Source organism: Schistocerca cancellata, chromosome 5, assembly GCF_023864275.1.
Source record: "Schistocerca cancellata isolate TAMUIC-IGC-003103 chromosome 5, iqSchCanc2.1, whole genome shotgun sequence".
Lineage (NCBI taxonomy): Eukaryota > Metazoa > Arthropoda > Insecta > Orthoptera > Acrididae > Schistocerca > Schistocerca cancellata.
Genome location: NC_064630.1, coordinates 215,090,232 through 215,117,021, shown reverse-complemented (window position 1 = coordinate 215,117,021; position 26,790 = coordinate 215,090,232).

Genomic DNA, 26,790 nt, shown 5'->3' with positions numbered 1-26,790 from the left:
GGTTTGTTGCAGGTATTGCAGCTCTAATGTGTGGTCTGGCACTGTCGTACTGAAGTAGACGATGCTCCGTGTGTGGACGAACTCTTCGAATTCAAAACTCGATTACAGCACGCTGTTTCTCACGCACCGACGTAGTTACGTTGCACACCGCCATGTAACACGCTACAATTCGGAGGTCTCTGGCGGCAGAGGTTTGCAAATAGATAGATATGAAGAATAAAGATGTAGAGTGTTAATAACGTATTTTTTATTTAAGACTTTTTAAGGGTTTCCACCTGAAAAATTGGGTGGTAATACTTTTCAGCACACTCGTGTATAATTCGAGCAATGGTAAACTCCTGTGTGAAATGAGGGAACTATTAAAACGAGATAAAATGAATACACAAACAGACAAGCTATGCAGATGCAGTGTTGACTGTGCTTAATGATCCAATAAATGTTAACTTTCATGATGTGTTCAATCACACAATTCGTTACTTACTTACGGCAAGTCCTTAAAATTATACGACAAGTAAGTCGTTTGCGCCAAGAAACACAGACAGGGTAATTATGCCATGTATGCTTGTAGTTAACTTTGTCTTCGAGATCCGTACCACCGCCAACGTATTACGAACTGAAATTTGAGACATATGTTAAGACAGAGAAAAGGAATGTTACAAGTGAGGGAAAAGAGTGCTTGTTGAGCGTATAGTAGTGTCTGACGATGAGACGGAAGGAAGACTGTTTGAACCACTACAAAAATACACTCTCCTCTACCTCCAACAAGAGGGCGCCTAAGGTGGCCTTAAATGAAAGAATCGGTAACAACAGTACAGATGTAGTTTCTGCGTAAGACAAAGAGGAAGGTTTCGTAATTTAACCCAAAGCATTGGTTTTCAGTCTGACGATGAAATATTGCACACTGAAACCTTGCCATTTATGCAGCAATTTTGCTGATTAAAATGCCCTACGCAACCAGGGTACGAACCGGATACTGCTGCTAAAGTTCTGTGCCTTGTCAAATGTTTTTACAAAGATTTTAGGGAGAGGATATTAATTTGCTCACTGTGTGACAAGCTCGCCCATCTTTTATGTAAGTGGCCAGCCAATGACACTTTCCTGTGTCATTCTTGTTGCTATGTTTTCCCTTCCCTTAGCTTTTACTTTCTTATGTAGTAATTTCTCTCTTTTCCTGCTTTCTTTGAATGTGTTTTTCAGTTTTATTAGGTCTCTCCACATTCGTTCCTTTTAATGTGTGTCAGGGCGCTGATGACCTCGATGTTGAGCGCCCATAAACCCCAACACACACACACACACACACACACACACACACACACACACACACACACACACCGGATACTGCTGGAGTAGCGATTGTTAACGACTGCGCCACGGAGTCGGTTTTTGGAGTGAATAGACATGTCGTAGGGTAAGCACGAAGCAGATGTGAATTGAAAATGTGAATCCCAATTACATAAAACGGTGTCAGAGTTTTACAGTTGTAATCTAAGTATCAACAGGATGCATTTCCCAGCAGATTTGCGAGGATCTTGCAAGCGTCACTCAGCAGCATGGTTACATAGAACCTGTCGATTCAAATGTCATTAGCTGACGTTAATATCTGCTAATGGACTAAATGTTCGACGCCTCTATTCCCAGAAGCAAAATCAAATGCTGTCTTCACTCCCGAGTTGTTAAATAAACGGCCAATAACGAAAGTGGTTTCAGAGCTGATATTAAAATTGGCGGAAATTTAATGCCCCTCCAGGCGAAGACTAAGCTGTGATGGAGTACGGGGCTAGAAGGCTGTTTTTGTCTTGCAACCGGATTTCTGAGTAGGCGCGAACCAGTACCTTCGCTTTTTAATTGCATCTTTCTGTAAACGTTTAAGCTCTTAAATGGGCTCCAATTCCAACCTGGCAGATTCGTGTGCTCTTATCGAAATGAAGAAACATCGCAGAGAAAATGGAACGTAAGGCTCAGGGAATTAATCTTCATTAGCAGAGGGCACCGTACTCTCGGCGAATGCTCTGATGGGCTTCTAATGCTGAGCGAAAATAACCATGGGTGGTTTTTAAAAAGCTCATAGAGAGAGTCCCTTGGGGTGTTCTCCAGAAATAGTTGAATCATCGAGAGTACTTTTATTGTTGGTTTGGACGTTGAAACAGGGTAGACATGTATGGATGGATGCGTCATTTCCAGTTTCCTTCGCACAATACCTATGTTTTGAAAGGGTTACAGATTATTTCGTTAGGGATAATCAAAAATCTGTCCGAGGGAAACGACTGACATTTTGCACGTCAAGTCACTGGACGTTTATCAGGGGCATCCAGTAATATTGCACAAACCGCATTTTCAGGAGCTGATAGCATGTGCATCCGGAAGTACTTTTCTGTAAAATTAATATTTCTAACTTCTTTATTAACACAATGTTTAGGTAACTGTTCATTATTAAAAACTATCTACTTGTGTTTAAAAATCTCGTTACAAAAGATGGGCACAGTTAAGTTTCCAAATTCAATGTCTTCATGGTACTGAAATGCTGAAGGTTGTGCTTTTACCTTCAGCATACAGTCTTTAAAAATATCATGAACTATTCTCCGGTTATTAATGACGCGTGTATCTCATGTTCTGTAATTTTTGAAAAAGATGTCTGTTCCGAAAAATTCTATACTGATAAAATGCACATAACTGTACTACTGAATGTTTTATACCGCTGAAAAACGGTGCGCTAATAGTGTTCGAGAGCAGAGTAATTACGCAACTGTGTTAATTGATTTTGAATTGTTAATGAGAATGTCAATTTTTAACAGTAATTTAGCAAGACTGAAGTTTCTTTATCAAATATTGCAGTCGCCAGCTCATGTTTAAGCAAGGTTTGTGAAGCTGATTGTTTTGAGAGAAAATACGATTTTACATAGTCATTAATTAAATATCCTTAAATGGTAGCGGTCACTGCACGCAGGTGAAATCGGTTAAAAATGAGATACGTTATAAGATGATTGAATGTTAATTTGCATTACACGGAATACTTTGTAATTACTCAAAATCAGGAGACATTTATTAATATGACGTTATTTCACTATAATACCGACTATCTTTAGGTTTCACTGACCATTTCCTTTAAATAAGATAAGCTCATTACCGGAAGCATAATGAAAGAACAATGAATACGTCACTATCGGCAGCAATGAAAACCGAAAATGCCGAAAGTTTGAAAGACAAGAATCGCGAAAGATACACATAAATACATAAGATAATGGAACACTGTTGAGATAAAAGACGTACTACAATATTACTAGAAACAGTGGTTTAATTAACCAATAAATCAATTTCTCATTGCTGGTTCTTTCGTGAATTTAAAATGCTAGTCTTTTCCATTAATGTGACGGTTGGTGATTACAATCATAGGGCCAGGACCATAGTCTTCGTTAGTGATAACCAAGACTATTAATTATTATCACTGACATCTGCTGGAGTGAACCTTTAATCCTGCAGGGCTGTCCTTAAGTCGGTAAGAGTACGAGGGGTGGAGAACTCTTCCGAACAGCACGTTTCAAGGCATCCCAGATGTGCTCAAAAATATTCATTTGTGGGGAATTTGGTGGCCAGCGGAAGTGTTTAAACCCAGAAGAATGTTCCTGGAGCCACTCTGTAACAATTCTGGACGTGTGGGGTGTCGCATTGTTCTGCTGGAATTTCCCAAGTCCGTCGTATTGCACAATGGACATGAACGGAAGCGCGTGGTCAGAAGGGATGCTTACGTACGTGTCACCTTTCAGAGTCGTATCTAAACGTATCAGGGGTCCAATATAACTCCAACTTCACACGCCCCATACCATGACACAGCCTCCACCAGCTTGAACAGTCCCCTGTTGACGTGCAGAGTCCATGGATACATGAGGTTGTCTCCATACCCGTACATGTCCAACCGCTCGATACAATTTGAAATGAGACTCGTTCGACCAGGCAACATGTTTCCAGTCATTAACAGTCCAATGTCGCTGTTGATGGACACAGAGGAAGCATAAAGCTTTGTGTCGTGCAGTCATCAAGGGTACACGAGTGAGACTTCGGCTCCGAAAGCCCATATCGATGATGTTTCGTTGAATGGTTCGCACGCTGACATTTGCTGACTGCTCAGTATTGAAATCTGCAGCAGTTTGCGGAAGGGTTGCACTTGTGTCACGTTGAACGATTCTCTTCAGTCGTCGTTGGTCCTGTTCTTGCAGGAATTTTTTCAGGCCGCAGCGATGTTGGAGAGCTGTTGTTTTATCGGACTCACGATATTCACGATACACTCGTGAAATAGTCGTACGAGAAAATCCTCACTTCATCGCTACCTCGAAGAGGCTGTGTCCTATCGCTGGTGTGCCGACCATAACACCACGTTCAAACTCACGTAAATCTTGGTAACTGCCATTATGGCAGCAGTAACCGATCTAACAACTGCGCCAGACACTTTTTGTCGTATACAGGCATTGCCGACAGCAGCGCTGTATCCTGCCTGTTTACATATCTCTGTATTTGAATAAGCATGCCTATACCAGTTTCTTTGGCGCTTCAGTGTGTGAATCAAGTTATCGCTTTGTTATGTTTCCTGCATACTGTCACAAACCAACAGAACATGTTACGAAATGTTCATGACCGTAATGAAGGCTGAATCAAACCTTGCGTTTCCAGCTGATTCTGATGGCATTCACGAGTTTTCGGCCGTATTCTCCTCGGCCATTGTCAAGAGGTAACTGAATGCCGTGTAGCTACTGCTCCGTTCTTTTATAGCTGTAATCCATCTCTGACGTCACTCTTGCTCATTCAATCACTGTATGAGGCAGTGTTTTCATCCCCCGTCTGCTGCGGCCTCTTTAACAACGCTGGCCTATGCTACAGGCCGCCATCGTTATTAGTAGTGCTATGAGAGAGAAAAGACAGTAGTTTGTGGCTGAATACAGAGTGGAATCCAGTCATCGCGAGGTTAAAGCGACGCGGTACGAAAACATTTCCTTGTAGGGCGGGGGACGTAGCACTGGCGTCACAAACGAGAACATGGCTATATGGGGACAAGGCCAGCAACCAAACGGCAGTAACTTAGCACCTGACAATAGCCGAGGTGCACTCGACCAAAAGCTTATGAACAATATTATTTCACGCAACTGGAGTCTCCAGAAGGTTTCGTTCAGTCATATCGTAGTGATACCGTACATTCGTGAGTAATGTGTACTTTCTGTAATAAAGACAGCTGTCACTACGTTGCGAAGGTTACCCATTTACTATTAGTTTCTCTCGTACTTAACATTGTTTAATGAAGCATAGAAAGACAAACGTCGTCTAGGTGAACTGGACGTTTGTTTTCTTTTTGTGCATTAGAAGTTGTGACAGTATCTTACAGTCATTATGTCTTCAACTTTCATCAAGAATCATTGACGCATTAATGCAGCACTTTGACGTTGCGAGCAAGACGTTAATCACTTTTGCTAGCAGTGGATTTGAAAATGGATAACGAGCGGTTTCCCCGGAGACAAAACGTGTATGGAGACCAGACGGCGGGTGAGAGCCAGTAGGAATACAAGCTCCTACAAGTTATTTGAAGATTCTTTGTGTCTGGTACACCCACATACCTTATTTATACTTGAAAATGTGTGAAGAGCACAAAATTCTGATACAGTTAGTGCGTGTGTTTATCACTGAAATCATACGTTTAGAATGTTATGCAACATTTATCCAACCTAAGAGCAAACATAACAATTAGCGAACAAAGTATCAGTGAAGAGCCCGAGAATTGAAAACCTTACACGCAGTACTTCACATTAAAATACTGCGTTGTGATTGGCAATATTCGATCTGTTATATTTCGATTTACAAATTTATTCTCATACATGAAACATCCCCTTCTTTTTATATCCATACGTATATCTATACGCGTCACGCAAAACAGCTTCCGTAGTGTCTAATACTACTTGGACATTCTACAGAAGATGATTTGATGTACTGTAAATATTTTGTCGTTGCGATCTCAGAGATCATTCGATGCTTTGAGATTCTGTGAAATATCAGGGTGCATCCACACTGAGTGACTACATCTATTTATTAGAAATCGTACGAAGAGTGTTTCTGTGATAGCTGGCTGACAGAATTGATTTACTATCCCACAGCGTGCAACACAACAATGATGAGTTTTGATTTAATCCTTAGTCTCGATTTTAAGAGTAAAATATTTACACATCTCGGTTTTGGAACATATTACTACATGCATCTCTAAACACTGTAAGAACTTCGTTACGAATTCATATGTTATGAAAACTTTTAGTTTCTCTTCTAAAAAAGTGTGTGATGAGTAATTTCCTTAAAGACGTTAATGTAAGAGATGTAATAAAGAGAATACCTAAGGGCTTAGGGTGTTATGTGGAATATCTCTGGAAGGAAGCAGTCTGCATTTGATGCCCGAAGAAAGACATCACTGTGGAGTCGTTGTAGTGGTCGGACATATTGGGCGGACGATGTATCAAGTGAATCATGCGTATTATCAGCAGATATTCTTCAAGTTGTACTAGTTGACCAATGCTGATACTGTTCCTCGATATCCATACTGGAAATGCCTGTTGCACTTTATGCATGAAGGAGTTTTTGATGAGAGTTCGTAATAATGCCTCAGATACACCGCTTCTGTGTGTTCTTGCATTGTTCAGCACGAAATAAGCAAAAGTTTCTCCGTTAGGTTTTAGCTCTTTGAGAAAAGTTTGTAGGGTATGATTCACATGTGTAGTTATGGTTTGGTGGAAAGGATTAGCCCAATAATTCGTTTTGCACTTACTGCACACTCACTCCTTTTTCCGCACCTTGCAGAGACTCTAGATATGTTGTAAGTTATGAGGATTTTTTAACCCCAATGGCTCACTGTTCCACGAGTTCACGTATCCTGATAAATGCAGCCTCGTTTTGTCCGATAAAAAAGGGTTATGTCATGATCAGCCTCTCCATCATATGCAGACTGAAGTCACAGCCCTTCAGCCCAGTGCTCGGAGCGGTTACAGGACAGTTAACTTCTGACTCATGAACCCCGCAATGAGTCTATGAACGTGACGTCTGTGCCTCGTGATCCGTTCCTAATACGGTAATGTCACTCACAGTCTAAGCCTGTACGTCGTATGGAAGGCGCAGCCCCGAACAACACAGTCAGGTAGTCGTCAAGGGACGCTGTCGCTGTGACGGTCAGCGCAGGGCTACGAACTTCAAGTCGTCAGAGCGTCAAGCAGAAGGTAGACTGGGAATCGCGAGCTAGATGCATCTGAGTTGGGAAGATGCCTCGCCGAGTACATTATCGTCAAGCTTGAAGTTAATTAAATGTCTGTTGGTAGTGCCAAGTGTACTGTTCCCCTTTAAGCCGTTTTATTGAGAGTTTCATTGGGTGTGAGTTCTTTGAGACTGACAGCGAGTTCCTTGTCCCTGTTCATTCGAATTAGCCAGTAGGGTTCCTTACAGTTGGAGAGCTGCAGGAACAGCCTCTCTGTGAGTGAAACAGTTCAAATCAGAAAACCTTGTCAGTGAACAGTATTCTTCTCATTCCCTCTCGCGATATGACAGATCTGTGCTTATTAACGAATCTTTCGATGCATAGTGGAGCTAAAGGAAACTGAAATTGGTTCATGGATTTTTTTAAATACCTAAATTTTTAAATTATTTTAATTTTGCATACATTCTTTGCTTAGTTGGTGTGTCATGAGCTGCCATTGCATCAGTGATGATCCCTGTACTTCCACTGTATATAATTACATGTGTCATCTTTGTCATTGGGATTAATGTTACTATCAGGCAAAGGGTTTTTATAGCCAACGTGCAGAATCTGTGTCTATTTCAGTAGTTACTAGTTCTTGCACTATGTCAAGTGGGTCATTTTCTATTTACATATATTAAGATTAAAAGCAAACATTTTAAGATTTTTTTTTATTTTAGTTCCACTCATAGTTATTTTAAGATCACATAATAACCATTATCTGAGTACTTGGTTCGTTATCCAGATAGTGGCCGGTTTGGACTACCAACAGTAATTTTACGTACATAGTTTGGCGCTAAATTTGGAAATAATATGAATACATATTAGTTCAAATACCTCACATGACGTTAGTTGTGAACGCTGGTAGCTTTATAAATGGTTCAAATGGCTCTAAGCACTATGGGACTTAACATCTGAGGTCATCAGTCTCCTATACTTAGAACTACTAAACCTGACTAACCTAATGACATCACACACATCCATGCCCGAGGCAGGATTGGAACCTACGACCGTAGCAGCAGCGCGGTTCCGGACTGAAGCACCTAGAACCGCTCGGCCACAACGGCCGGCGTAGCTCTATATCTATCATGTTTGGGAGGAGAGGTCCTGTTAGCGCGATCGCTGTTTCCCACACCTCCAGACATTTTCCTCTGGGGTTACGTCAAGGCCTTAGCGTATGAAACCCTCATAGAAATGGATGAAGACCTGCTGGGGTCCAAGCTGTGTGTCTCCTGGTACAACAGACACTAGGGATCTTCGAGAGAGTCCGACAGAGCTTCATGCAGCACACTGTGTATGTCCATGACATAATAAATATGCATTTCCAGCCATTGCTTCCCTATCTCAACAGAATCGGTTGTGAAACCACTATCATTTGTTTCAGTTTCACATAAAAGGTCCCTGTTTGTACTCTCGAGTGCGAGGGTTACAGTATTTGTAAGCTGCATAGTCATGGGGGTTACATCAAGACCCTGTTGTATGAAACCTTCGTAGAAACAGATGAAGTCCTGCTTGCTAGTCCATGCTGTGTCTGATTATTGTATAATGTACATGAAACAACGTCCTAATAGCTGAACCTGGCTGTCACCACTCGGTTGCTTACCTGTGAGAGCAGGTGGACACTCACACAGGTGAGAAGGCTGGACAGACAGCTGACTAGCAGTCTTGCAGCCAGGACACAGCGTGCCTGATAATACTGCGCTGGCTCAGAGTAGGCGAGCAGGGTGCTGTATTTCGCACTGGGAGATACTTGACAAGAAATAATAACAAGAACAGGCGTTTATTATTACCACGGTAGAATTATTTAATAACAAAGGAAAACTTTTCTTAAATAAAAATTATACAACTTCTCACACTCTAACAGAAATACACCTGCAAAATACAGTGAATAACCGTAGCGGAACGTGAAGAGTATGCCATTGATAATCTGTAACGACGGAGGTTGAGGGTTCGGCGTAGCTGACTGACAGGAGCATTTCGTGATATCGCTGGAAAGTTGTAGGGCCTGTTGCGGTGGCTTCCGTCTGGGTGCTTATTGACAGGTTGCTCAGAGCCGGCGCACGAATTGCTCAAGGGCTCCGGTGGAGTGAACTGCCAACATGTCGGCTTGCACCGTCCTATATAGGTGGGGCGCCGAGAAATTCGTGATGATCCAGTTCCGTACTCGTGACACGGTGGAGAAAGTAGCCCCTGACAAATACCTCTGGTGGCGCTTATCCTGCCGTCTGTCGTCCTTGTTGTGATCGACGCACTCCGGGAAGGCAAAGCCTTGTACTTATGCGAACCCGTGATGCTTCAGTCTCTGAGACGAACGGCAGGTAAATGGCGTAGGAGTAGCCAAGTAGCTCATACATGCACAGAATCTAGAAAAGGGAGCCCATAATGAACTTTATCCCACAGGGTAGCGTTGGAACAGCCTGAGCTGGATGAAATAAATTTCCTTCATCATCAGCCATTAGGCATTAACTTCTCGATGAATGCCTCCTCCAGACTTTCCTTCTAGTACAGTCTTCGACTACATATATCCAAGTTACTTCCCTACGTTTTCTAATCTCATTATCGTTATCTTGCTCTTTTTCTAGATCTCATAATTCAGCAACGACCTTCCTTGGTACATCTACCATACAATTATCAGCCTACATGTCTAGCCCATCTCCAGTTTCTTTCCATCACAGTCATAATTGTATTTTTCACTTCAATATTTTCCCCGATCTCTTTTTGGCTGTCTTCCTCTCTCTTCTAGTAATTGCCGAAGTGCGTCCTTTCATTCTTCTCCACGCAGCAGTCTGAATTTGAATTGTATTCGGATGTACTAAGGTGTAATTATCGGTTTGGGGAACCGATATGTTACCAATTTCCGCTCTAAGTGGTGGAGTATGCTCGTGACTTTTCATTCGTTTTTCCCTTTAGAGAAGTAGTCAGTTTTGATCCGCTTATTGTTTGTGGAAATTTACGTCTTTTGTGCACGTAGCGTGAAATGTATTGGACGTAACATATCTGCAAGCAGGAGGATCGACCGGCAGCATTTCTACGCCTTGCGGCACTTGCTTTGGGGCAGTGACTCCGTATCGCCGGCGACCTCAGCTAGGTCCATGCAGCATCGACGATCCTGACAGTAGCATGACGCCAGGAAATTGGAGATGTATTTGTCTGAGAGGTCTCAAGCGATGAAACTGAGCTATAGTCATAACTGTTATAAGCCTTTGTTGTAAGCTTTCTATAAAAAAATTGTCCATTTGTGAGAAAACTGAATACACTGATTTCGAAAATTTTCTCCTCATGTGAGATGTACTTTATATCACGGATTCAACTGCCGAGAAAAACTGATTGTTGGTTGGCCCCGTGTTGTACATGTCGGCAGTGTCGTGAAATAAAACTTTAAACTTCCTGAAATACAAAATTTGAAATAAGGAAACTGAATGAGATTAAATGCCAGAAGAAACTAATCGCATGCTTAATGGAAAATATATAACTAAAATTCAGTAATGATGCACATTATGAATGACGTATGATATGAAGTGCAATGTTAAACTAAGAAAATTCACAAACATAAATTGCTGCTTTACTCAGAAGAAAATAGCTGTTTCAAATTAGTAACACTGTCACTGAATATTAATGTACTTTCTAGCAAGACACCTGACAAACCTGACTTTACGTTATTTGCACGAGAATGCAATGTGAGATCCGTTCTGAAGTAAAAGTGATTTACCTCTTGCTGAACATGCTGTTTTTGTGTCTGGAGAACTGGAGTTCTCGAAAGCCAATACAAGTCACCAAATGCAGCAGCTAAAGGTAAGTAACCTAGTCTAAATTTGTTTATCAGAAACAAACTGTTATTGAGTGTGGTGTACCAGCCAGTGTGACCGAGCGGTTCTAGGCGCTTCCGTCTGGAACCGCGCGACCGCTATGGTCGCAGGTTCGAATCCTGCTTCGGGCATGGATGTGTGTGATGTCCTTAGGTTAGTTAGGTTTAAGTAGTTCTAAGTTGTATGGGACTGATGACCTAAGAAGTTGAGACCCATAGTGCTCAGAAGTATTTGAACCATTTTTTGAGTATGGCTTAAGGTGTAGAACTCAAAAGTTTACCACGAATCATGGAGGTTGGTTCTACTTTAAAGAAAATCCTTTTTGATAAATCAAACTCTGATCATTGGTAAAATAACTACACAACATAGGAAGACTAACAACTACAAGCCGCGCGGGTTTAGCCGAGCGCTCTAGGGGGCTGCAGTTATGGACTGTGCGGCTGGTCCCGGAGGAGGTTCGAGTCCTCCCTCGGGCATGGGTGTGTGTGTTTGTCCTTAGGATAACTTAGGTTAAGTAGTGTGTAAGCTGAGGGACTGATGACCTTAGCGATTAAGTCCCATAAGATTTCACACACATTTGAACAACTACAAAATTCTCTCTTTACATAGAAACTACAAACATACCTTTAAAATTTCTCTAAAATCTTCTCCATCAATAAAAAGAACAAGAAACAATTAGGAAAGAGATTTTATCTCCATAATAAAGTCTTCCAAATAGCTTCTTCAGATTCACAATAAACAGATATCTTTCTCTGAAAACTCAAGTGCTCGCTACTATGCCTCAAATAGGAATGTCCCAGTTTTGTACAACACACTCACTAGCAAGTTAGCCACAGATAAAACTAAACACAGAGTTAAGGGGGCTATTCACTACTCGCGCACTGCGCTCGTTCACGTTTGTCCCAGAAATTGAAATATTCCTGACATTCACCACGTGTCTCTGTTGTAATCTCGTCAAAGTGTTTCTTGAAAAATTTCGCACATACGAGATTAAAACTCAGAAAACTAGGTATTTAATTGAAATACTTTTTGACATAACACGTTTTTAAAACGGACTGAGAATATAAAATAATTTCTCGTAGCGCCATATAGATTTGTAGCCTCAAACAGATAGCCTCGAAATTTTGTTCTTGTGAAATTTTAACATCTATGATAATACCTCTTTTTTTTCGATTTCAGAAGTATGATGTTAGTTCACCGAAGTCACCAAGAATTCTGTTACACTGCATTTGATGCTAACTATTGTCTGATCATTCTCAGCGACAGCTACTATTTATCCTTCTTACTAATATCTTTTGCATGCGCCCTACGTTTTGAGTCGTCTCCGTGTAAATCGCTTCATTGACTTTCAGGGTCGTTTCCCACTTTTACATTACTTAACAGCATAGCTTATGAGTTGATGCTCCTACAATTTCATTCTGAGGGAAAGGTGATCAGCTTGGTGGTATATCTGGCATCCATAGCGGTACTCTTATTTCAGCACTACAGTACTACATTCGAATTTTACTTCATGTCTGAGTTGTTTCCCATATTAACTATATATTTATTAAGGGATTAACTGACAAAGAAGTCGTCATGTATCTACACCGTCGTCTTACGTTTTACCTCTTCCTCTTGTTGTCTTCTTGGAAGTGTGCTTGTCGTCTGATTGTGTACCTATTTGTATCTTTGACCTTGAAGTAAGTTCCTCTGAACGTAGGGGCAGCTTAGCCAACTTCGGTCTAAAGCTAAGGGAAACTGTTGCGAGTCCTAGAGACATGGCGACCAGTGGTCCGTCGTTTTGTTGAGGTTGGCTCACATAGAACATACGTATTGCGGAGCGAGCGAGCAGCTTCCCTGCCCAGGGAACTACTGCTCGTAGTTTTGTGACTGTGGTTGTTCAGCTTGATTGAGTCTCTTATTCATTTCTTACTAGGTTTCACGTATCAAAAACTAGCTCGTAAGAATTGATAGTAATTCACGAATTTGGGAATTCATTGGATTGTTTCTTTCTGGTCTATAACTTTGCGATAGAGGGGTATGAGGCTCGGTGAATGCATCAGTGGATTAGTTTTCTGAATCAGTTGTTTAACGTTTAGCAGCACTGCATCTGTCCTTAAAATTGGGGTTGTCATATTAAAATCCCAGGGTGTTTTGTGGAGATTTGAGTGAGTTCCATTGTGCGTCGATTGCATTGCCGTTACCGCGTGTCCTGTTCGTCAGACTTTGTTCATGGTATTCTGCATTCACTAATATACCAGTTTGTCCTTATAAATAACCTCTCATGCCCTATAGTTTGGACTCGTGTTCTTTCTTGTCGCTATTTTGTAGTTAATCGTCATTCATTTGCAGTGGATGTGTACGTTATTAGTACTGGCTTACGGTGGCTCCCTCAACAAGAAGAATAGTTCACAGAACGTAGTTTCTGTTCATTGTTTCTTCATTGTCATTCAGCGCATTTTTGCTACAAATGTTTAATGTTTGTTGTCCCAATACTCAACCATCTACCCTAATTTCTCTCCCATCCACTTGAGATTTTTCGTTCTCTCTTGAGGTTTGTCAATAATTTCTTTCTCTGCGATGAATGGTTCACATGGTTCAAATAGCTCTGAGCATTATGGGACTTAATATCTGTGGTCATCAGTCCCCTAGAACTTAGAACTACTTAAACCTAACTAACATAAGGACATCACACGCATCCACGCCCGAGGCAGGATTCGAGCCTGCGACCGCAGCAGCAGCGTGGTTCTGGACTGAAGCGCCTAGAACCGTTCGGCCACCGCGGCCCTGCGCGGCGCGATGAATGGTTAGTCGCACTGTGTGTGTGTGTGTGTGTGTGTGTGTGTGTGTGTGTGTGTAATCCTTGTATACCACTGTACTTCCAATTCTCAAGAGATCGCATCAGACATGCATTATTCTGCGTGTTATTTCAGTGATTTATGTAGTATTTAGTACCAACACTCCACAATAGATTAATATTCTTAATACATGGGGAGTTCGATAAGTAATGCAACATTTGTTTCCTGAAAGCAGGTTGCTTTTATTCAGGATTCCAATACACCATAAATTACCCACTCTTTTGTCTACTAAACCCTACTTTTCAGCGTAATCTCCGTTTAACGCGATGGTATTACACCACCTTACTGGGAGGGCCTGTACGCCCGTGTGGTACCGCTCTACTGATCGACGACAGAGCCAACGTCTTGCTGCGTCAATAACCTCCCCGTCATCCACATATTGCTTCCAGTGGAGTGAATTGTTTTGTGGCCCAAACACATGGAAATCGGAAGGCGAGAAACCCACGAGACATACCATGGAAGTACCCCAACTGGTGGACGAATGTATCAGCACTACCAACAGAGACGCCCAATTGAGCAGCGATGTGCTTCGTTACACTGAACAGTAAGTTTGAAGTGAAAGTATGTAAATTGTATGATTTTGCGTTAGTTATGTTTATTGCTGTATAAAATGATACAAAATCATCATCTTCGCAAATATTTAGCTCTAGTTTTTTATAAAAAGTAATCTACATTTTTGTATAAATAAGTCACTAACTAAATATGCATTCATGTTCCAAAATTCAGCATAGCAAATTTCAAGTGAATAATTACTTGAATTACGTTATGTGTTATGCATCGATAAATTTCAGTGCCATTCTGGAAGTGCAAAAATAAAATATTAAGAAAAAATTAAGATAATATTACATAAGTGGAAACACTTTGTAAGTCTGCTTTGACCAGTACTATGTAAAGTACAAGAGAAAATATATAAATTAACTGGTCACAAATATATATAAAAGATTACAAATGTTTAATATCCATATGTACAGTATATACAGTTACAGATTTTGTTCAGAGATAAATTCACAAGATGACTGTTTTCGCTTGGCTTGACATTGATACACATACTCGGGGACATCCCTTATGACAGTCCAGCAGTAATCTGCTAAAATAGTAGGCCTCCACTTTCCGGCATACCTCTTCTCAAATGTGGCAATACCTTGATGAAATCACTCCCTATGTTCATCACCTACTGCACCACAATCTTTGGGAAGAAGTCAAGATGACTATGTAAGAAATGCATTTTAAATTAATGCTGCAACCAAGTTTCTCATAAGATGACATGTTATCTACAATCTCCTTGTAATTTGTTGCTCGTTTGTTCCCTAAGAACTGTGAAAAGACTGTCTTAAAACATTCCTAGCAGGCTTATCATCGCCATGTAGGATTCCATCAATGATATGATCTCCAAAAAGCTCTCGAATCTGTGGGCCTGCAAAGATGCCGTCTGTTACTTTTGCATCACTTAAGGAAGGGAATTTTTGCCTTAAGGGGGGTAGGACGTCAAACGGACCGACTTGGAGCAAGAGAGGCACCACAGGACATTTTCATTTCCACTGTCTATACTTTTACAAGCAAATTCATAAAACTTTGTCAGCATGACTAGGAAGGATTCAGAATACACACTTGTAGCAGCGGAAGTTCAAAAACATAACAAAATAATTTTTTTTACATGTGAAATTTCATCATTGTTTCAATTACTATTGGCTGCATTTGTTGCTATAGGTACACTTTTCCTCATAAATAGGAGGTACTGTTCGATGAATTTTGCACAGCATACAAACCATACTTACAGGTTTCTGAAACTCTAGATTCTATTTAATTTATGAAAAATGAATGAGCTGTTACGTTTTAAACTTTATGTTTAGAAAAAATCAAATTTTCTAGTTAATTATCTAAATTTTTTCCACAGTTCTTAATAGATTTGGAAAATTCTAGAGTTTCATACACCTGTAAGTATGGTTTGTATGCTGTGCAAAATTCATCAAAGAATCTCTCTTACTTTTGAAGAAAAATGTACCTATAGCAACAAATGCAGCCAACAGTAAGTGAAAAAAAAGATGAAATTTCATATCTAAAAAAAATTTAAGTACTTGAAGGCGACATCAACTTTGTTCATTCCCTTAAGAAAGTTTTCATGAGACCCAACTTGATGTGCAAGGGCGGGAGCAGAATGTTTTTAGGGTCTACAAGTGGTTCACTCTTAATGTTCTTTATACTTAATTGAAGAGATTTTCTGGTGGGCCATTCATTTTTACTGTAATGAGATGCACTAGCTCGGCTACCCTATTCACAGAGAAAGCAGCTATATTTAGCATACTCTAACTGCATACCTAATAGCAGTGCAACCACTTTCAAGTCACCAAAAATCTGCCATTCAGAGTTATTATACTTGATGGCTTCTACTAAAATTTTCATGTTTTGGTATGACTCTTTCATATGCACACTATGCCCAATTGGAATAGAAGGAATCTCATTAGCAATATGTAAAAGCACTGCTCTCATAAGCTCAACTTTGACGAATCATAAAGAGTCTCCACTCATCAGGGTTTTAATTGATTCTGAGAGCCTGCATTAGACCATTTATGTCTAAACATGGCACAAGACTATCTTGCATGTTAAAAAAAGGAGTGAATTGTTGCTCTCTTCTGCAGTAGAATGAAACATTTACATTGGTTTCCAGAAAATTGCGCTGCTGCGGTCTTCATGCTAAAATCTCAGCCTTCTTTAGAGAGCTCCAAATCTCTAATGAGATCACTTAACTCATTTTCAGTCAATTTGTGTGGATCACTAGGTGATGATCTTTGGAAGAAACTCTTGATCTTTTGATGTGCATGGTTCAGGACATTCAGAATCCCCATCTGAAGTAATCTCGTAGTTTGTCGGTGGTTCAGGTATTGGAAATCCTTCCCCATGTAGAACTGGATGTATGGCAGATGGAATTTTATGATAAATCACTGTCCGCTTATTCTTCTTAGATATTCCTTTCTTGATAGGAGGAACCATACAAAAGTAGCAGTCACTGACATGGTTAGTTGGCTCATGCCAAATCATGGGCACTGCAAAGGGCACTGAACGTCCTTTCCCATGCATCCAGGTCATTAGGTTGCTGGCACAAGTGTTGCAGATCATCCAAAATAACAACTGTAAGGTTTTTTAATCAATGCAGTTATTTGCTGTTTTTGGGAGGCAAATGTCACTTCTCCACACAAATAGCAAAATGTGTCAGCACTGTTAACACAAATTCGTGGCATTTTTGTTCACTTCAACAGCTGTCAACTTGAACAACTGGTAGTTAATCTGGAAACAAATATGCAAAAATTATTACATGCATTAATAAAGTCACTGAAGTTTAAGAGGAGGGAGACAAAAAGATCAATAAAATTGGTATCAAAATGTTTGTATCCAAAATATTGCACACAAGTTAGATCAGGGACAATAATACAATCCATTGTTACTAGTTATTAAGACATTGACAAACCATTGTAATATTTGATTTTAAACTTAACATAAAAATCTGTATATAATTATCTCACCGTAATAAAACAGTGTAAAATGAAAACTAGAGCTAATTTTGAATTGTCTTTGAGATATTCGCGATCAGCACATTAGGATTGATAGGAATTGGCTGTTTTCATTCGATTTACATTTTCATTGTTGTACAGTGTTATGATCCGTCGATCGCCTCGAATGAGAGTGTCCGCAGGTTTCAACATTGCAAGAGTCACAGCTGTGCACGACTCACTGGCAAGCGGGAGATCGGACAGGTGTGTTTGATCTCGTTGAAATGATGACAAACGCCTCGCCCGATTACTCACTGTGGTTTTGTTCAGTGCTAGATCTGCGTAGACATTCTGTAAGCGCCTATGAATATCTGCGAAGCTCTGGTTTTCGGCCAGAAAGAAAAAAAGAAAAAACTCAGTGATAGTTCTCTGCTTGGATCGAATCTCTATTTCAGACACCATTTTATTTTGAATGGCACATATAGCGCCGTCATGTACCGGAACTTCATGAAATTATGGTGGCTGAAGCGGCATTATTCCAAAACTCCCCACAAAAACTTTCGCAATTTTTCAACAGAAATCAGCCGAGAAAAAGAAAGTTGCATTACTTAGTGAAATCCCATAGTAGTACGCTCGTTTGGGTATTTTTTGGAATAAATGCATAGAACAATGTAGTCTTGATATTAATAACTAACCCACAATTTATTCAATTACTATCTAGCCTCTTCAAGGCCAGCTTAGGTCACATGTGTGCTTATCACTTTATTTTTAAAAGCAATTTCCAAACTGATTGTCTTCCAGAATTAACTAAGAAATTCTAAGCGTCTATGAAAACACGATTATTTTCTTGAACTGAAACCTATTATAAATCAACTCTCTTCGATTTCGTAATGATAGGTAAGGTGGCGACCGGTTAAATCTGTTAGAAAACGTAGCGATTCCATGCCAGAAGTTGTCTTTCCTGCGCAGTTCTCAAACAGCCAAGTCCATGTGTGTCCCCCGACGTAATTGTTAGTTAAATAATAAGCAGCTAAGTTTCAGTTTTTCGTTTTAAATTTTATTAGTATTGTCATAGCTATTAAAAATTCACACTTACGAATTCTCAGGATTATCGGCATGGATTAGGAATCGGTGTGGGACTAGAAGAAATTAGTTTATAGTTTTCAGTCCATTTTCAAACGTATTATATTAAACAGGTTTTTATTCAAACATTTGTGTTACTGAGATGGTGTTGTGCTCTGCGAGGTGATTAGGAATCGTGAAGCATGGAGGAAGGAATGAAAATTAGAACTTTACTTCCCGTCGACAGCGCTGTCATAAGGTGGGAGAAAAAGTTCGGATTAGGGAACCATTATGAAATTTACCTGGAGAGATTTAGGTAAATAACGGAAAATCTAATTGTGAATGGCCGGATGGTGTTTTGAAACGTCATCCTTCCGAATGCGAGTCCATTGTGCTAACCACTGTGCCGTAGAATCGGAGTCCCTATGCCCGAACTATTTAAGGAATTGGAGTAAGCATTTAAATGAGCAAATGACAGAATTATCTGCTATTTTTAAGGCCCAAGATGAGAAAATGGAGCAAGGTATTTTAGAGACAACTACGAAATTCGATATAACCCACACAAATCTTGAGAGACGTATTGAGTCTCGACAAGAAAAACAGAGGTTAATGATAAGATATCAATACTGCAAACTGCGGTAATCTCTTTAACCGAGGAGTGAACTCATCAGCGAGCAGTTCCTCGAGGTAAATAATGACTTAATACAGATGAGAGAGTTTACTGAACAGAAATTTAAAATGAATACGAACAAATCTAAAAAATAAAGCTATATTGAAGTTGTTAGAGCAAAGGAGGGATACAGATTCAACAGCTGTTAAGCATTGCATTTACTAGTTTGGACGAGTGAGTAAATGACCTAAGAAATCAAAGGGTACAAGCCTATCTCGTCTCGACCGTCAGTACACCTTGTTCTGCTATTTCATTCGTTAGAAATAACGGGTAATTCCAGAAAATATGGCAAGAAGTAGTCGTAACAAAAGAGGAGACTTACTTTAGCGAAATTAATGGGATGTCACTAGTACTCTCGAAGAGGGGCAATTGGGAAATGAGACAAGGTTGAGCAAAGAATTTCCGTAGTTCAAACCAGACGGGGGTGTTCACCCTTCATATTTCATGTGGGTATTTTCTGTTGCTACCTAAACGTTGGGCTGATTAAAAAAAATTGCTCTCAGTTTCCTAGAAAGGGGCGCAACCGAGTGGGGATCGGCCCACTAAGAGGAATTCACTAATACTTCCGAGCGTATAATGAAAGAAATTAGTAGATAAGTCGTACGTACTACAAATACGAAGCATACAACCTGGGCATAAATGATTCCAGAATTTTAGGTGATTCTGAATGAGCTACCCAATCTGTCGACGGGATTTTCACCACTGGAGGTAAAGGACAATAATTTCACAGACATAATAAAAAGGTGGTCTTGTTCCAGTAAAAATCTACCATCCATACTCTAATTTGAAAACGGAAACTATTAAGTTATTTCACCGTTATGACGGTTCCCCATCCAAAGGCTGTATTTATGGTGGACCCGTCCCCCGCCCATGAGAAGGGGCTATGTGATATGAAAGTGATAAAGCAATGGATAACATAGGATTAAGACCCCTTTTTAGACTAGACGGAGTGGCGCCCGTCAGGGTCTCAGCTAACTGTTACTATTGTTATATATTTCTAGTTCAGAGCATCAGTATTCTGTCCTGTATTTTACAGTATAACTTATGCCTCCTGCGACTATACTCGCAAATTTGTTTATGAGAATTTCAGGCTGTGTAAGATCTGTGGGTAGACAATACTACACTCGACTGAGGTACAACAGAAAACCCAACTTCTCATGGAGATGATGTAACAGACACAAATGAACAACCATACGCATCAACAACAGGCTAGAACAGAACTGTCAAAGATCCCCGATCTCAAAGATAAAATATGGTTGTTGCGTTTGCTGGCGCTAACCAATTCACCGTCGTTAGCCACCAAAGGGGCTTCACTCCACCCCCCCCCCCTTCCCCCGTCTCCAACTCGGTAACACAGAGCGCGGGGAAGACACAGGGGTGGGAAAAGCAGACCAGTTAAAACAGATATCGGTATTTGAGCTCTGAATAACCGGAATTTTTCGGTATTTCTTTAGTCTCAGAAATAATAGGTGTTTTTAGTTTTTACTAATAACCGGATAAAGAATCGAAATATCAAATAGCAACAGCAAATGTCGCAAAATTTTTCGTTTTTAAATAAACTTTAAGGAACGAGTAATTTTTATTCGTAAAGTCTGCATTGCTTTGAAGCACTGCGTGGTTACAGAAAGTGGGAAAAGCGATGAGAGCCATTTTACGAGAACAATGCCGACAGAAACGAGCAACAGACACGTGGTAAAAGAACTAGTACAGCACTCCTGACAGCAATAATGCATCTGCTATCATGTGGCATGGCTTATTCGGTGATACATGTGTACGAGGTGTGTTCGAAAAGTAAGGCGGCTTTATATCTTTACGAAAAAATATTTGTTTATTCATCAATATCCATATTCTCCCCTTCAAAGTAAATCCACATTCAGATACAATACGCTTGTGCCAACGCTTCTTCCAATCCCCGAAGCGCTTCTCATAAGCACTTTTTGGTACTTCCAGCGATACAGTTTTTATTTCCTCAATAGTTCAAAATATTCGTCCTTTCATAGGTCTCTTCTGTTTTGGGAACAAGAAAAAGTCGCAGGGAGCCAAATCCGATGAATATGGAGGCTGAGGCATGACTGTCGTGTTCTTTTTGTCCAAAAACTCTCACGAGCAACGATGAATGAGCAGGCGCATTGTCGTGATGCAAAATCCATGAATTGTTTTTCCAGAATTCCGGACTTTTTTGCGTATTGCTTCTCGCAAACGGTGCATAACGTTAAGGCAAAACTCCTTATTGACCGTACGGCCTTGAGGCAAAAATTAAACATGCATTACGTCACGGTAACTGAAAAAAACATTGGGCAAAACTTTGACATTTAATCGAACTTTACATGCTTTTTTCAGTCTTCGCTCTCCGGGATGCTTCCATTGGGACGACTGGGCTTTGGTTTCGACGTCATAAACGTAAATCCATGTTTCGTCGCCAGCTATGTGCCTTTTGAGCAAATCAGGATCGGCAATGACATCATTCAAGAGCTCCTGAGCGATGTCCATGCGACGGTTCTTATGATCAAAATTGAGAAGTTTTGGAACAAACTTCACTGACACTCATCTGATGCCAAAAACATCCGAAAAAATTGCATGAAACGAGCCGACCGGTATTCCAACATCCTCAGCAACTTCTCTTACGGTATTTGACGATTTTTCAAAACAATTTTCTTCACAGCTTCGACGTTATCGTCTGTTGTTGATGTGTTGGAGCGTTCAGAGCGAGGTTCGCTATTGGCATCTTCTCGACCATCTTGGAAAGGCTTGTACCACTTATAATTTTTTTTTTTTTTTTGCTTAGAGCAGACTCACCGTTTGCCACTGTCAACATTTCAAGTGCTTCACAGCAGTTGATTCCACTTTCCACACAAAATTTGATGCAAATTCTTTGCTCCATTTTTTTCAATAATCGAAAATCGACGAGCACACTAAAACACGTCTAACATTTCAATCTGTCAAAAAACAAACGAAGTATGCTGTACACTTTAAACTGTAGACATATGTCCGAGACATGTGTACCAACATAACAAAGAAAAAAGATCGATAGTCGAATGTACGTTGCCCGCGGAATTTGAAAAGTCACCTTACTTTCTGAACAGCCCTCGTACATGCAGTGTGGGAAAGTTGTCCCGTCTCCTGTATATAGTAGTGTTTGAATGTCGTCATTGGACATCCTTTGGATTACAGAATGGCACCATCCCTAGTCTAGAAGTATTTAACAAAGCGCGGCATCAGTGAAATACAATGCTCCACTTGCTTTAAAAGATTAAAAACTTGGGGAACCACAACCAACTAACGGCGTAATATAAGGAAAAAACGTAAGACTTAACAATTCATTCATTGTTTACAACAAAAATAGAAAGAAATTGATCTGTTGCCTCTTTCAACATAATATGCCTTTATTTGTTTGTAGCTCTTGAAAACGGACAAATTAAAACGAAAAATAGAGTTCTACAACCTCAGTTCTTATTTTTTAGCACAGACTACTCGTAATGCCCAAATGGTGGTATCAACTTCGATTAGAAAATGATTTTTGAGCAGAGTTTCAAGAAAATGGATTCAGTATAAGAATACTAGTGGGTTTTGGTATTAGTTTATCACTTGAGAAAAGCAGCGAACGGTGTGTGGACTAAGTAGCCTTTTTGTTTGCATATTTAACTTAATATTTTGAAACTGAGGTAGTCAAAATTTTGCAATATTTGTTCGATTTCTACATGCATTACAGGAAGTAATAGGAACAAAGAACTGAATAACGGTCATTTCAGAAATCGGTTATTGTGAGTGGTCCCAAGCGCTTTAGTTTGGAACCGCGCGACTGCTACGGCCGCAGTTTGGAATCCTCCCTCGGATATGGATGTGTGTGATGTCCGTAGTTTAGTTAGGTTTACGTAGTTCTAAGTTCTAGGGGACTGATGACCTCAGATGATAAGTCCCATAGTGTTCAGATCCATTTGAACAATTTTTTGACAGTCCGCTTGAACTTTCGACGAAAAAAGGCAATATCACCGAAAACCGGTTGTTTCAGTGATAACAGTCATTCCTAAGTAGAGGAGGCTGATGTGTGCATACGTAGGAGAAAGTGGTAGTGGGATGACGAAGGTAAGATTGTGCGGCAAGTTTTCCCGGCCAGCCGCGTAGTGGTCGGTCCCGAAGAAATGCACCGCTGGACCGTTTCTCGCAGACCGACAGTGGTCTGGTGCGTGGATATCGGCGATCACGTAGTCCTGGAACCGTGGGGGTGAATGTACAACGTGGGTGGTCCATAGAAGAGTCATGGACGTGTGCAGGCGCCCACAGTGGCATGATAATAGAAAGACAGCCGTCATTAGCAATGCTAGCCGCGATGACCTCCTCAGCAGATAGCAGAGATGAACGAAGTGGAATGACGTGACAGGATGACGTATCTTCGTGTGACAGAACGATCAATACGAAGAGCGTACCGTTTAGTAGCTGAACGGAAATAATTGTCCTCAGGACGGAAGTTGGACACATCGACCGTGAATACAGTAGCACTAGAGGGGAATGGCTCGAAAGACACTTGTAACTTCACAACATCGTTTGCAGGAAGAATTCCACAACGAGTTTGTCATTTGTTCAACAGGAAGCACACGTGGTGTCGTCGGCAGTGTAGCGTTACGACAGTGGAGCGACGTCAGGCTTTAGGGCTAGCAGGCCGAAGACTGGAGCTGCAGACGGAACTCGACGGTCGACCAAACCTTGTGTGCGAGCCGATCCTGGCTTAAGTCTTCCTCGCCATGCCGGCGCCACGGAGGTTGGATAGGCCTCTAGGGAAGCAAAAGTAGTGGAAAACGCGAAATTATTTGCGTCCGCGCTTATGTTGATGCCGTTGCTTCACAGCAGTACCCAAGCATGAAATGGGAAACACGGACGTCGTATCATTCCACTGATGGAAATCCATTGTCTTCATTAACCGTGGCGCATAAACACACGAAACGAATAACGAGAAAACAAAAGAAAACCCAACTTTCGTATTAAGATAATTTACTATCGAGATTTCACAGACACAGTGGAAACAACATGCACATCAAAAAGAGAAATGTAAAAGATCTCCGATTTCAGAAGTATCTTTGTTGTGCTTGATGTCGATAGTCAATTCACTGTTGTTAGGTCCCACATATTCATTTGTATCGATGTTGTAAAAATATAGGAGAGAGAAGATAAAGCGATCAACACGTCAACAACCTAGTGTCTCACTTTCTCTTGTAGGCATGTTACGAGAACACGGTATATAAATATGCGAGAACAGGGATAAATTCTGTGATTATTATCGACTTAATGATACTATAGAATAAAGATATTATATTCAATAAATGTAAAGAAAGATAATAACAGTCAATACAATGACAAATACGCGTTTTTAGGACATACGTCTTCAGAAGTATGTCATTGCAGAAAGTCCTCGCTTGCAGTTAAAAAGTATACCAACTATTTTACCTAAAGAAGTAACAGAAGAAAGAAGCGGAGTTATTGAAGAAGAATCGTTGGTAGTACTGTTGTTGACAGTTAAGCTATTGGATTTACCGACTTCGTGCTAGCTGGGGGTAGGGGGGCGATTACACCCATATACTGTGCGCACTGAATATAATTCATCGCGTGATACCATCCGGCGTAGACTCTCGCAGAGGCGAATAATGAGATTAGTGTCCCATTGATCGTGACCGGGCCAAATATCTCACGAAATAAGCGTCAAACGAAAAAACTACAAAGAACGAGACTCGTCTGTCTTGAAGGGGGAAACCAGATGGCGCTATGGTTGGCCCACTAGATGGCGTTGCCATAGGTCAAACGGATATCAACTGCGTTTTTTTTAAATAGGAACCCCCATTTTTATTACATATTCGTGTAGTACGTATTAAATATGAATGTTTTAGTTGGACCACTTTTTTCGCTTTGTGATAGATGGCGCTTCAATGGTCACAAACGTATTACTACGTGGTGTCACGTAACATTCCGCCAGTGCGGACGGTATTTGCTTCGTGATACATTACTCGTGTTAAAATGGACCGTTTACCAATTGCGGAAAAGGTCGAGATCGTGTTTATGTATGGCTATTGTGATCAACATGCCCAACGGCGTGTGCTATGTATGCTGCTCGGTATCCTGGACATCATCCAAGTGTCCGAACCGTTCACCGGATATTTACGTTATTTAAGGAAACAGGAAGTGTTCAGCAACATGTGAAACGTCAACCACGATCTGCAAGAAATGATGATGCCCAAGTAGGTGTTCTAGCTGCTGTCGTGGCTAATCCGTACATCAGTAGCAGACAAACTGCGCAACAATCGGGAATCTCAAAAACGTGGGTGTTGAGAATGCTACATTAACATCGATTGCACCCGTACCATATTTCTATGCACCGGGAATTGCATGGCGACGACTTTGAACGTCGTGTACAGTTCTGCCACTGGGCACAAGTGAAATTACGGGACGATGACAGATTTTTTGCACGTGTTCAATTTAGCGACGAAGCGTCATTCACCAACAGCGGTAACGTGAACCGGTATAATATGCACTATTGGGCAACGGAAAATCCACGATGGCTGCGACAAGTGGAACATCAGCGACCTTGACGGGTTAATGTATGGTGCGGCATTATGGGAGGAACGATAATTGGTCCCCATTCTATCGATGGCAATCTAAATGGTGCAATGTATGCTGATTTCCTACGTAATGTTCTACCGATGTAACTACAAGATGTTTCACTGCATGACAGAATGGCGTTGTACTTCCAACACGATGGATGTCTCGCACATAGCTCGCGCGCGGTTGAAGCGGTATTGAATACCATATTTCATGACAGGTGAATTGGTCGTCTAAGCACCATACCATGTCCCGCACGCTCACCGGATCTGACGTCCCCGGATTTGTTTCTGTGGGGAAAGTTGAAGGATATTTGCTATCGTGAGCCACCGACAACGCCTGACAACATGCGTCACCGCATTGTCAATGCATTTACGAACATTACGGAGGGCAAACTACTCGCTGTTGAGAGGAATGTCGTTACACGTATTGCCAAATGCATTGCGGTTGACGGACATCATTGAGTATTTATTGCATAATGTGGTATTTACAGGTAATCACGCTGTAACAGCATGCGTTCTCAGAAATGATAAGTTCACAAAGGTACATGTATCACATTGGAACAACCGAAATAAAATGTTCAAACGTACCTACGATTTGTATTTTAATTCAAAAAACGTACCTATTACCAACTGTTCGTCTACAATTGTGAGCGGTATGTTTGTGACTATTACAGCGCCATCTATCACAAAGTGAAGAAAGTGGTCCAACTAAAACATTCATATTTCTTTACTTACTACACCAATATGTAATAAAAATGGGGGATCCTATTTAAAAAAAGCGCAGTTGATATCCGTTTGACCTATGGCAGCGCCATCTAGCGGACCAACCATAGCGCCATCTGGTTTCCCCCTTCAAGCTAGACGAGTTTCGTTCTTTGTAGTTTTTTCGTATGATGCTTATTTCGTGAGATATTTGGCCCGGTCACTATCAACGGACCACCCTGTATATATGGGTTTACCAATAAGAGGATGACCCACACCAGAAATGGGGGTGAGAGTATATGCTGGGACACTATCGAGACGAAATTTATCTTTCTGCAGTTAGAATTTACCTGGATTGTACAGTCTCTTGGAGTTACTGATCAAAACGAACA